This window comes from Hippocampus zosterae, chromosome 7 (genome assembly GCF_025434085.1).
Source record: "Hippocampus zosterae strain Florida chromosome 7, ASM2543408v3, whole genome shotgun sequence".
Lineage (NCBI taxonomy): Eukaryota > Metazoa > Chordata > Actinopteri > Syngnathiformes > Syngnathidae > Hippocampus > Hippocampus zosterae.
Genome location: NC_067457.1, coordinates 2,858,373 through 2,869,179, shown reverse-complemented (window position 1 = coordinate 2,869,179; position 10,807 = coordinate 2,858,373). Strand labels below are relative to the sequence as shown.

At 50.0% G+C, this 10,807-nt stretch overlaps 1 protein-coding gene across 1 annotated transcript in view; it reads left to right on the top strand.

The window, feature by feature from the left end:
- The first annotated feature begins 269 nt into the window (after positions 1-269).
- LOC127604873 (zinc finger MIZ domain-containing protein 1-like) overlaps positions 270-10,807 on the top strand; it is a 39,525-nt gene continuing 28,987 nt past the window's right edge. The window contains exon 1 of the mRNA XM_052072243.1: positions 270-531. The gene's annotated coding sequence lies outside the window, so the exon portion shown is untranslated. The remainder of the gene's footprint in view (positions 532-10,807) is intronic.

The following is a 10,807-nucleotide window of genomic DNA, read 5'->3' as shown; positions in this document are numbered from 1 at the left end:
AGCAAAGCAATAGATATTTGAAAAAAAAGGGAGTTGTACGTGGACGGATAAAATCGAGTTGGCCGACTAACAGGCATGTATTGTTTATCCTCCGTGAAGAACACCTCATATTCGTGCAGTTGACAGGCACACTCGCCATTTGGAGTGGCACTGTGTCCATTGAAATGCCATAAATATGGTTTCATTTTTTTACATTCCGGCGAGTTGCGTAATAGCAGCGTGTGTTTGTAAAGTATGACATTACAGATCGCTATTTTTCCTCCCATTTATGATCCGAGCCGCCTATCGGTTCGCGGGCGGCCAGCAGCGCCCATCTCGAGCACCAAACTCCGGGCCGGGTTTTGCGCTCAGCCGCGGCGCTCCAGTCCCCAGTGGTAATAGAATAGCCCATGTAATTTGACACTTCAACTCGCTTGAGCTCCGCCGGAGTCTCCCCACTCTGCTCGCGGCTGACGTTGAGCCGTTGGCGGGGACACAATTGACAAACAAGAGGCGACGATCAGCGAGGACTTTTGTCTGTTTCCCCCGCCGGTGAGTAGCCACAAACTCAGCCGCCGCTCGCCGCAGCCGAGGCGGCCGCTCGGCTCGCTCCGTCCCGAGTTGCTTTTTGCCTTGTTTTGTCCTCGCCACTCGGGCTCAGATTGTTTCCGACCCGCTAACAAAAGGAGAGTCACCGGCACGGAGGTGGAAACACCTCCGCTCTCGCTGCGCTCGCTTCCGCCGGGATCCGCGGTGCTCGCTGCCGGGGGATGGGAGGCATTTGCTCGCCTTAGCCGCGGTCGGTGCTCGGAGGCTCGGCCGGCGATGGCTTGCGTGCATCCGGCGTGATTCATCTCTCGCGCCGCGGTGTGCAAAACAGCTCCGTGCCGTTTTGCGATGCTATTTATTTTGTATTTCTTCTTCAGAGCACCGACCTTTTGTTTCATTGTTGTGCGCTATTGAGCCGATGCGTGCACGCTGCAGGATGAGTGGACAAGCCTCAATAGTGGTCACCGCAGTGCACGATTTCCACTGAAATTGAATGCTTCTTTCCCCAATTTGGCAGCAGCGGAGAGTTATGATACGCATGAGGGCGTGCATGGCACTGTTGACGATACGCTTCATTCTGACTACATTGTTTCTAATGAAGGGTTGTCACTCGGTGTCCTTTACTGCACTGCTGGGAGAAGTGAGTGACTTCCAGACAGGTGGCACACATTTGCAGACATTTTGCTTTGTTTTTGTTGTTGTGTGATGAATGATGCCGCATCCAGAAAATTGCTGCTGCTGCTGCTGGCGGCGGTGTTCTTCCTTGTTTACATTCGTGTCATGTCACCCCTGGCATGGCTTCTGATTTGTGCACCTGGCCTTGGCAACAGTCAAACATCCAGTGGCTTCGTGATCATAAGAAATCATATGGGACACCACTAGCCATTTTTTTTTTTTCCTTACTAACCCGCGGGGGCCGAGCCCACCGAGCCTGACCTTCTTCCATTCATGTCAAGCGTGTGGAAACGCCAGCCAGCCAGCCAGCCGGCCGTCACACAAAAGGCACATTGAGGCGCCGATCTGCAACGCAGCACGTGCGTCTGGCCCGCCACTATTTATTAACTCCTTGACTTCCTGCCCCGCTATTGGGAAATGTTAGAAGTGTGGAGCACTGGCACTTCCCCAAATTTTGGATTTGTCTTTCAAAACCCACACAATATTGTATCCTGTTACGATATCAATCTACCAAGCAGGAAAGTAGACTTTTTCTTTCTAAACCAGGAGTTTAAAAACAAAAGTTTCAATCTCAATCCAATCTGTCGTAATCGACAGTAGAACGTGGGTTAGTTTTGACAAAAACACTGGTTTTAGAACAAAAAGTGGAGAAAACGATTTCAAATAACTGAGTCCACGTTGCAACGTAAATTCATTTGAATTTAGAATAGAATACCTGAAATGGAGATTATTAGATTTACCTTGAAACTGGGAGGAAAAAAAATCATTTTAGTAAATGTGGGGAAAAAAATGGAGGCTTCAAATAATACATTTTAAAAACTTGATTTGGGCAATAGTTGTTCTTTATTTTTGCTGAAGGGAGATACAAAAAAAAAGTGGGGGGGGGGGGTCAGAAAACATTCAAAAGCAAAAGCAATGAATGCTCCCCGAGAGATTTTTGAGGCACAAATGTCTTTACGTCATCTTTGTCGATTTCATCCTGGGAATTCCACTTAGACCTCTTCTTCAGCTCTCCTTTTAGGAACAAAAAAAAAAACTCCATCGGTCTGCGGTGGAGCTTGTGGGAGGTTTGCGAAGCTCCTCGTCTCTTGGGATGAATCACGCGGTCGGGCGGAGGACGCCGTCTGGAGCTGCTTCCAAAAAAGCAATCTCCTCCTCCCCGCCCACCCCCAAAAGAAAAAAAAAAAACACGACAGGAGAAGATCTTCAGTCTGGACGTTCCGCCTTCCGGAATTTTCTCGGCTGATTACATCCAGCGCGTGTTGATATTTAGCTGCAAAAACAAAGTGTCTGAAGATGTTGCCTTCAGGTGCCAAGTTGATCAGTGGGAAATCCGATTAGCTCCCGTGACCTGTTTGACGGACTGTTTTTGTCTTAGATTGATGTGTGTTCCGCGACACGCAAGGCATTCTTACAATGATTGCCAAGAGGCTTCATGACAGTTAAAAATGTTGTTCATGTGATTCATGCGCGATAGCGAGAGATTGGCAGCGATGTGGTGACGGCGGGGGGGGGGATTCATCACTTGGCACTTTCTGGTCACGTGACTGCAGTTCCTCGTATGATTCATGAGCGAGTCAATGACTTTGTGCTCAGGTGGTTCCAAGCGTGCAGTCGAAGTTAAAAGACCGGATTGTGTCTTTGTTTGTTGGCCAAACAAGCAGCGGATTAATTGTTGCGATTTATTGGACAGCGCGTCAATGTTTCATGGCCAGGTGCTCAAAGTGGAGGCCATCCAAGGGACTTTCGTAGCTTCCGGTCAATCATTAGTCAGCAGGGGCGAGAAAACCACACTCAAGTTTAAAGTGGACGCTGAGGAAGTTTTTGCCACTTTTTTTTTTTTTTCAGTTGATGGATCAATGCAAACATTTGGCCATCAGGTTGAAAGAATTGTTTTAGGCTTGTTTTGTAATGACACAACCACGTCGTCGTTATTGTAATTTGTCACTTGACTTTTGACAGATTTTACACTTGTGTGTGTGTGATTGACAGTCATTAATTTCACTTGTCAACCAAGATTTTTTTTTTTTTGAGTTGGGGGAGGGGGGCCCTTCGCGACTACTTCTCGGCGCCGTACATGAAACAGGTGATTGCAAACGTTCGCCGTCATCTTGAAGTGATTGTGAGCTTTGTCGTCAAAACTCTTGAAGATTTCACGGGTAATACGTCAGCGTCTGAATATGAATCCTTATAGCTTGCATGTGTCGGTGCATGTCGGGCATGTGCGCGCTTTTGCGGTGATTTAGGGGGGGGGGGGACAACGCAGGAGTGCTGTCGTCTTGACTGTTGACTGTTAATATGAGGCTTCTATTTTGAAAACACGGTTCGGGGAAGGAAAATCTGCGGCGGGTGAGGTGCCGGGAATGTGGCCAGACCACACAATCGTTTAATCACGTTACAGTGTGCAACCACTCGCTCTATATTTTGGGTCACGTCGGTGATAGCAGTTGCTTCTTTCTCTTTTTTTTTTTTTTGTGTACTTTGACTGTACGCACCGTTCCCGATAGTCTCGGCTACTGCATTTTGGAGCAAAAAACCCCCCCAAAACAAGATAGCTCTTCTCGAAGGTTTTACAAGCTACCTTCTGAAGTGAAATTCAAATGCAGCGGTACTTGATCCATTTAAATAACTAGCAAATTAAAAATGGCGGCAAAACTAGTAGCGAACGATCAGGAACTCCCGTAAAATGAATCGCGCCGCGTCCAGTCGTGTCGCCGGGTGCGCGGCGGACTTCGCCAACACGTTTGTTGCTTTTGACTTCAAAGGAGGGACACTTGTGCGTATTAGCGTTGGATTTCAGTGCGCCGCTCGTTGCCGTAATCCCGCTGTTGACTCGCACGCTAAACCCCGAGTGTGTTATTTTTGCTCTTTTTAAGGGAGCCCCTTTCACCGCATAATCTCACTTAATCTAATCTACCCCCCCCCCCCCCCCAACCCCGCTATAATAGAGCGGTGATGATGTGACTCTATAGTAGGGGAGCTTTAGCGCGGATCCATACCAAACAGACTAGCGTGCCGCTCGCCCCTCCGGCAAAGCTCTTGTGAAAATGCAAGTGACCTCTGCGCCCTCTTGTTAGTCCCGACAATGGAGCTGCCCGCTCGTACAGCTGCAACCGTGCCGGAAAGTGTGGGGGGGCACGCTTGTGATGAATCGCAGTCAACCCGCTCCGTTGGCGATTCCAGCTAGCATTTCAACGTATGCTAAGGCCTGCTTTCCGAGTGCTTGAACGCAGTTGCGGGAGACGACGTGCGAATTAGCAACACGCGGCTTACTTGTTCCCACTCCTTCATTGCAATCATTTGCCGTCGTGTTGAGTTGGAAGGCGCTCATCGGACTTTTTTTTTTTTTTTTTGTCGTTGAAAAACTCAGCCCGCAAAGTTCAACGGGTAGGCTCGTTGGGACGGAATCGACAGCCCTGACGGCGGTGGCTTCTTCTTAGTTGAAACTGAATGAACAGGCTTTGCAGGCGCAACTTCTTTAGCCGACAACCAACCGCAAGTTCTTTTGGCTAGCCCAACTCGCCGAGATGGAATCGACGCCGCAAGCTCACAATTACTTTTGTTGAAGCAAGCAGACAAGTTGACACCCAAATTCATTACCGTCAACGGCTATCGGCGCCGAGCCTTCTTTAGCCGGCAAACTTGGATGAGACCGATTCAACCGATTCTCCTTGAGCCAGCCGACGCCAGTCGTTTGTTAGTCATCCGCACCGCAGTACGAGCGCTGCGCCCATGCCGGCCGGCCGGGTGGGGAACGGCGAGGACGACCGGGACGCAGCCCGAGATTTGATTGACGCTGCAAATGTGCTCACTGATGAAATAGTGTCGAGGTCAGACGTGTCCCAAACAAAAGTGGAGGTGTCTCATTCCTCCTCGGTGTCTGTGTATTTGTGAGGTTGGAATGTGAAACCTAATCTAGGCTGGCTGGTGGGGGTGGGGGGGTAGACATAAAAAAGGGCGGCAGGGGGGGAGTTCCTTGTTGCAGAGTGACCCTTGTGAGTCGCCACTTGTGGTAGTTTATGACTCTTTAGTGATGGGGGGGGGAGGGCAGGGCACCCAGACGCAGTTCTTTCTCTGATCTGTCCCCATATTAACCCCCACCCCCTCCATGATAAAAAAAGTTTCTTACTTTCTGTGAGGAGAAAGAAGATGAGGCGGCGTGGGAGACTGCTTCACGGGTGCGAGCCCTCAACGCAGCATGAATATTTAACACCCGCATTTTAACCAGAGTCATAAAATCCGAGCGGATGCGTTTGGGGAGTGAGCGGCAAAGTCTTTATCGCGCTTGAGAGCCGCAATCAAATATGTCTGGCTAGCTGCATTTTTTTTTTCAATCTACTCAATCTACAATATGATCGCGTCTTTATCCAGCGGAATTATTGAGAGCGAATCACGGCTTGTATAGCAAACGGACAATTTGGGAGCGCATCAGCATGACAACCGGCTCTTCTTTTGCAAGCGGACTTTGATATGACATCAAAAGCGGTTACAACCACGACAGGCAGTGCGACCGACACTTTCTTCTCGACGAGATTAATATTAGCCCTTAAAATTCGCCACCGGACCGCATCTCACTGAGCGGCCGCAGTTTGAGAATGTTGCGGGGGGGGTTGCAAAGTCAAATCAACTGCCGTTCTGAGCAAGTCATTCTCATCTTGTTGCACATTTTAAAAATTCTGTCCCAGCCTCCGCCAAGGCAGCCTCGTAGCAGAGAGACACCGAGACGATTGTGAGGATTGATAAAACCCCCGCCCTTTTTTTTTTTTTTTTTTTTTTTGGGAACACGCCAAGGTTATTTCGCCGGCTGGCTTGGCTGCTATTTTCAACGCGAGTTAAACGCTCTCAAGAATGGCAATCGGCGCCAGCTTTGTTCTGTTTAATAACGCCGCGTAAAAAAGGTCGTCATCGCAGACCGTTCGGCTTCGCCGCTGCCGTCGCGACTCTACGATCCTCAACGTGGTGTTCAAAGGCTGGCCGCGGCTTACCGATGAAGAGAGACGCAATGCGACCTTTGTGACCCCCAATGAGAAGTCCGAAGTGTCTTTGTGCACACGGAGGGGATGGCGGGGGAGGGGTTGTGGGCCCAGCCAACAGCCGTCAAAACCACCGCTTTTTTTAAGCAGCAGGCTAGTTTGGATCCAATCCTCTTGTAGGCTTTAGAGCGCCTCGTTGTCCGCTTTAAGTGTGCGGAAGAGCGAGGTTGGGACTTGACAGTCGGAATCTGGACTGGGGTTGTTGTGGTGGCTTCAGAACACCTTGTAGGTATAAAATGCTAGCCCAAATAGCATTCATTTTCCAGGTCAGAGTCATAGTATTCGTTTGAGGGGGGGGGCTCGTTCACCCCCATTTTATATACTTGGCATTTCTTTTTAATCCTTCTGATTTGAGCGGGTGCTGTACCAAGTTTGGAAGATGTTTATTTTCATTTACAGGGATTTCAACCCCCCTCCTGTTTGTCGGTGGCAAATGACTCCTTGCCCCCAAATTGTTTCGAGGAGCCGGGAGGATTGTGCGCGCCTCGCCTGGCGCTCAGAAGAGTCGAGTCGCTCGCAAAACAGTCTGCCGCGCTTTCGTCGCGTCTCCCGTGGGACGCAATACTCTTAAAAAAAGACGTCTCAAGGTGCGTGCGTTGAGCTCGAGACGCGACTCTGGGTGGGTAAATATTTAGAGAGCAAACATTTCGATACCAGCAGGGATTACCGTAGAGCAGAAAACATGTCCCCCCCCTTACCCCCCTTTCGTCTTCTAAGAATCGTGACGCAGAACGCGCTGCATTTCATGCCAGCCTATTACAAGAAATGGTAACGACTCAAACTCGGCGGAAAGGAAATCAGATCCCTGCGATGTCGCTCGCCTCTGAGCATGTTGTCTTTTGTTGTGCAGGCAAACGCGCACATTTGTTCTGCTGCTTCACCTTGTTGGCTTTGTCGAAGGAACGGGCCAAAGGTGGATGTTCAGCGCGTCGAAGCGCGCCGCCGTGCCTCATTTACTTGGGCTAGCTATTCACGGGGGGGGGCGGATACGGGCGGAAGACCTGAGGCAGCCGTGGAAAAGGCTCGCTGAGGCCTTGCTTCTCCAACATGCACATACTGTACATCCAAGTCCAGTATCTGAATGGAGACCTAGAACGAAAAGACATTCTTGGTTTCTCTCGTAGTTTCTCAAAAACAAAAAAAAAAATCACTTGACTTTACCCCGTGCTTCAAACAACGAATCACATTTCCTGAATAGACCCGTGCTGATTTGGCTGATGGGTGGCTGTTTTTGGCTGGTTTTGGCTGATTTTCCCTTTTTGTTTTTGTTGTTGTTGTTTTCACTGCGCCAAGTCGCAATTGTCCCGGTCTGGTCTCTCAATGGAAAGTGGATGAATGATTGATAAGAGCGCAGGCTTTCTGCCGTTGATCCGCCGGATGTGAATATTGAAGGGCGCTTCCAGCGTTTTGCGATCAGATGGAAACATCAGATTTCATCATACATTAAAAAAAAAAAAATAATAATAATAAATTTTGGTCATGTGTTTATTTATTTTGCCGCTCATTAGTTTGACCAACCCCCTCTAAAAACACATCCTCCGCGCAAATGTCATCTTCGTGCTGGCTAACGGGCGGAACGTTTTTTGATTGATTTCTGAAAAGTTTCCGTGGCTACCAAAAAAGTTCTTGCCTCGTTTGCGATTGATTGATTGATTGATTGATTTGTTTCCGTTTTGGTTGTTCTTCTGTTGAGATGCTGAATTGGGAGCCGGTCCGCTGCGGTTCGGATGCGCGCTACAGGCCGGGATGGGGCTGGAAAAGGGAGAGGCGGGGGGGGGGGGGGAGGGGGGAGGAAGGGAGCGACGGCGCCTTCCTCGGCTGAGCATGTATTGATCGGTAGCCGCCGCGGCTTGACGCGCCGAAATGAAAGCGCTCCATTCTGTTCTCGGGGATACAATTGACCTTTTGTTAATCCAGCCCGAAAAGCAGAACTGGCCAATTACTGTGCTCACGCCAGACAAACTATCGAGGTTGTACCACAAAGAAACCATCTAAAACATCTTTTCTCAAAGAAGACGAGTTCCTTCGGCTGCGTTTTCCGCTCACGGAGATTTCAAATGAGATTTGATTCGTTCCAATTTGCCGCTCGCAGTTCGTTGTCGTCACCCCCCCCCCCCCCCCCCCCACCCCAGACCAACCTGTGACTTTAAAAACCGAGACACCGTCTCACGCTCTATCAAAGGGGCCAGTCCAGTCCCGGTCCTCCAGGCCCGTCGCGTTCTGATCGAGGTCCGACGGGGTGTTGATGTGGGATTGCCAGGCCGGGCATCCACAGCAATCACGGCCCGCCCCCCTCGCGTCGTCTCCTGTGCATCCTGTTTTGTCGGCGGCGGCCGTCGCCAAACGGAATTTGAAACGTGTCATCACGGACGTAGCGGGAGCCCGGCTGTTGAGATTCAATCAATCTTCCGCAAAGACCGCTGTAAAAAAATCGATACGGGCAAACGCCGTTAGCATGCGCGTTGGAGGCTAGCTTGAAAAAACGGATGCAAGGAAATGTGCCTCGGCCAGCGCGGTCAAGGTTCAGTAGCCGCTAAAGGTCCCCCCCCCCCCCCCCCAAGCTCTCAATTCCCCTCTTCCGCTGTGATGCTTCCTTCACTTATTGGCCCAAGAAATGCCTCCCCCCTTTCCTGTGGCACCAGCAGATTGTGTTCGTCTCAGCCTTTAATCATTTTCCCTCCCAATAGGTCATGTGCTGCCTTTTACCCGCCCCGGATTCCTCAGAGAACCCCATAACACCCCCACCGCCCCACCACCCATCTTCTTTCCCTTATTTTTTTTCTTTCTTTTCACAAAAAGCAACGATGACGGAGGCAAGAAAAAAAAAAGATGAATCCACTTTTCCACCCGCATTCCGCTTGAATTCGCCCCATCGTAAAGTTTGCGACGCTAAATCCTGATTCCAGCAAGTGTGTGTGATCTTTTTTTTTTTTTTACGTGTGTTTTGTGTTCCTCTCAGAGCAACGGGGAGTGCGGAAGGGAGGCGGACCGAAGAGTAGGAGTGGAGGCAAGTGTCAGGGGTGATTTGTGACAGAAGAGCAGCGGCTAAAGCGAAAGGGAAGGGTCACCGGGCGCCAGTGAGAGCCGCTATGTCGTACGTCGCCTAGCCCAACGCTCACTTCTATGGCGCCCCCTCTGTCCAAATATCAACACAAAAGTCTATCCCAAAAAAATTAATTAAAAAAAATAACTCTTGCTCAGGCGGCCCGGTAGTCCAGTGGTTAGCACGTCGGCTTCACAGTGCAGAGGTACCGGGTTCGATTCCAGCTCCGGCCTCCCTGTGTGGAGTTTGCATGTTCTCCCCGGGCCTGCGTGGGTTTTCCCCGGGTGCTCCGGTTTCCTCCCACATTCCAAAAATATGCATCGCAGGCTGATTGAACACTCTAAATTGTCCCTAGGTGTGAGTGTGAGTGCGAATGGTTGTTCGTCTCTGTGTGCCCTGCGATTGGCTGGCAACCGATTCAGGGTGTCCCCCGCCTACTGCCCGGAGACAGCTGGGATAGGCTCCAGCACCCCCCGCGACCCTAGTGAGGATCAAGCGGTTAGGAAGATGAATGAATGAATGAATGAACTCTTGCTCATGAGTTCTCAACTATTTGGATAATTGATGACCTCTAATTGACCGCTTAGCACGTCATAAGCGGCCGAGATAACGTACGGACGGACGGATGCTTGCAAATTGTCACTATTCGCATTTTGTGTACATAGTCGGGGCTCGCCGTCGTGCGGCGGTTTGGCACTGCCGTGCGTTTTGCGTGCGCGTGTCAGACTGCGTCTAATTAGAGCGGCGGCGCTTGAAAAGGCTTCTGCGTTCGGAGGTAATCAACTCCGAGCGAGCCAACCTGCAATCAGCAGCGCGGCCATTCCTCTCTGCCTTGATGGCTTGACACAAGGCGGCCGCCGCATGTCTCCGTCTTATCTAATGGCGCCGCAAATCTGTTTTTTTTTTTTTTAATGTTTTAGGAGAGGATTTCTTTTATAACCTTCAATTGAAATGTCATTATTTTTAAATAGCCCGTATAAGTTAAAAATGTAAATAATTAAGATTTTTACTTCACCCATTTCCAATCCAGGAAGTAGTCTAAGCCCTCTACAGCCGCTGGCACTGACCCATGTGTTGAGTTGACTTTCATAACGCTTTTTTTTTTTTGTGTTTTGTTTTGTTTGTTTGTTTTTCTGCCGGGGCATTCCAAAAAAAAAGTCTCCCTTAATTCGATAACAAGCGTGTGTATTTCACATATGCACTCTGCCAGCAGCCAGCCGTTCAATTACTGCTTGCGCTTTCCCACTGCCAGTCATTCCCTTCACTCAAGTGTGCGCCGCTGAGCCGTGTTATTGTGCTTAAACAAATCAATTCTCTTGCAGTTCCCCCCCCCCCCCCCATCTCGTGTTATTATAAACTGTTTGCTGCTTGGAGAGGATTGATTCCCCCCGCCCCCTTCCCCGCCACTTGCCCGGGAAAAACTGTTGATGAATAGCACTGAGCTGTCTGGTGGTGGTGGTGGTGGGGGCGGGGGTCTGGCTTTAAAAAGCATGCATCCTGTGCAGCTCGACCCAATGAGCCACCCCCC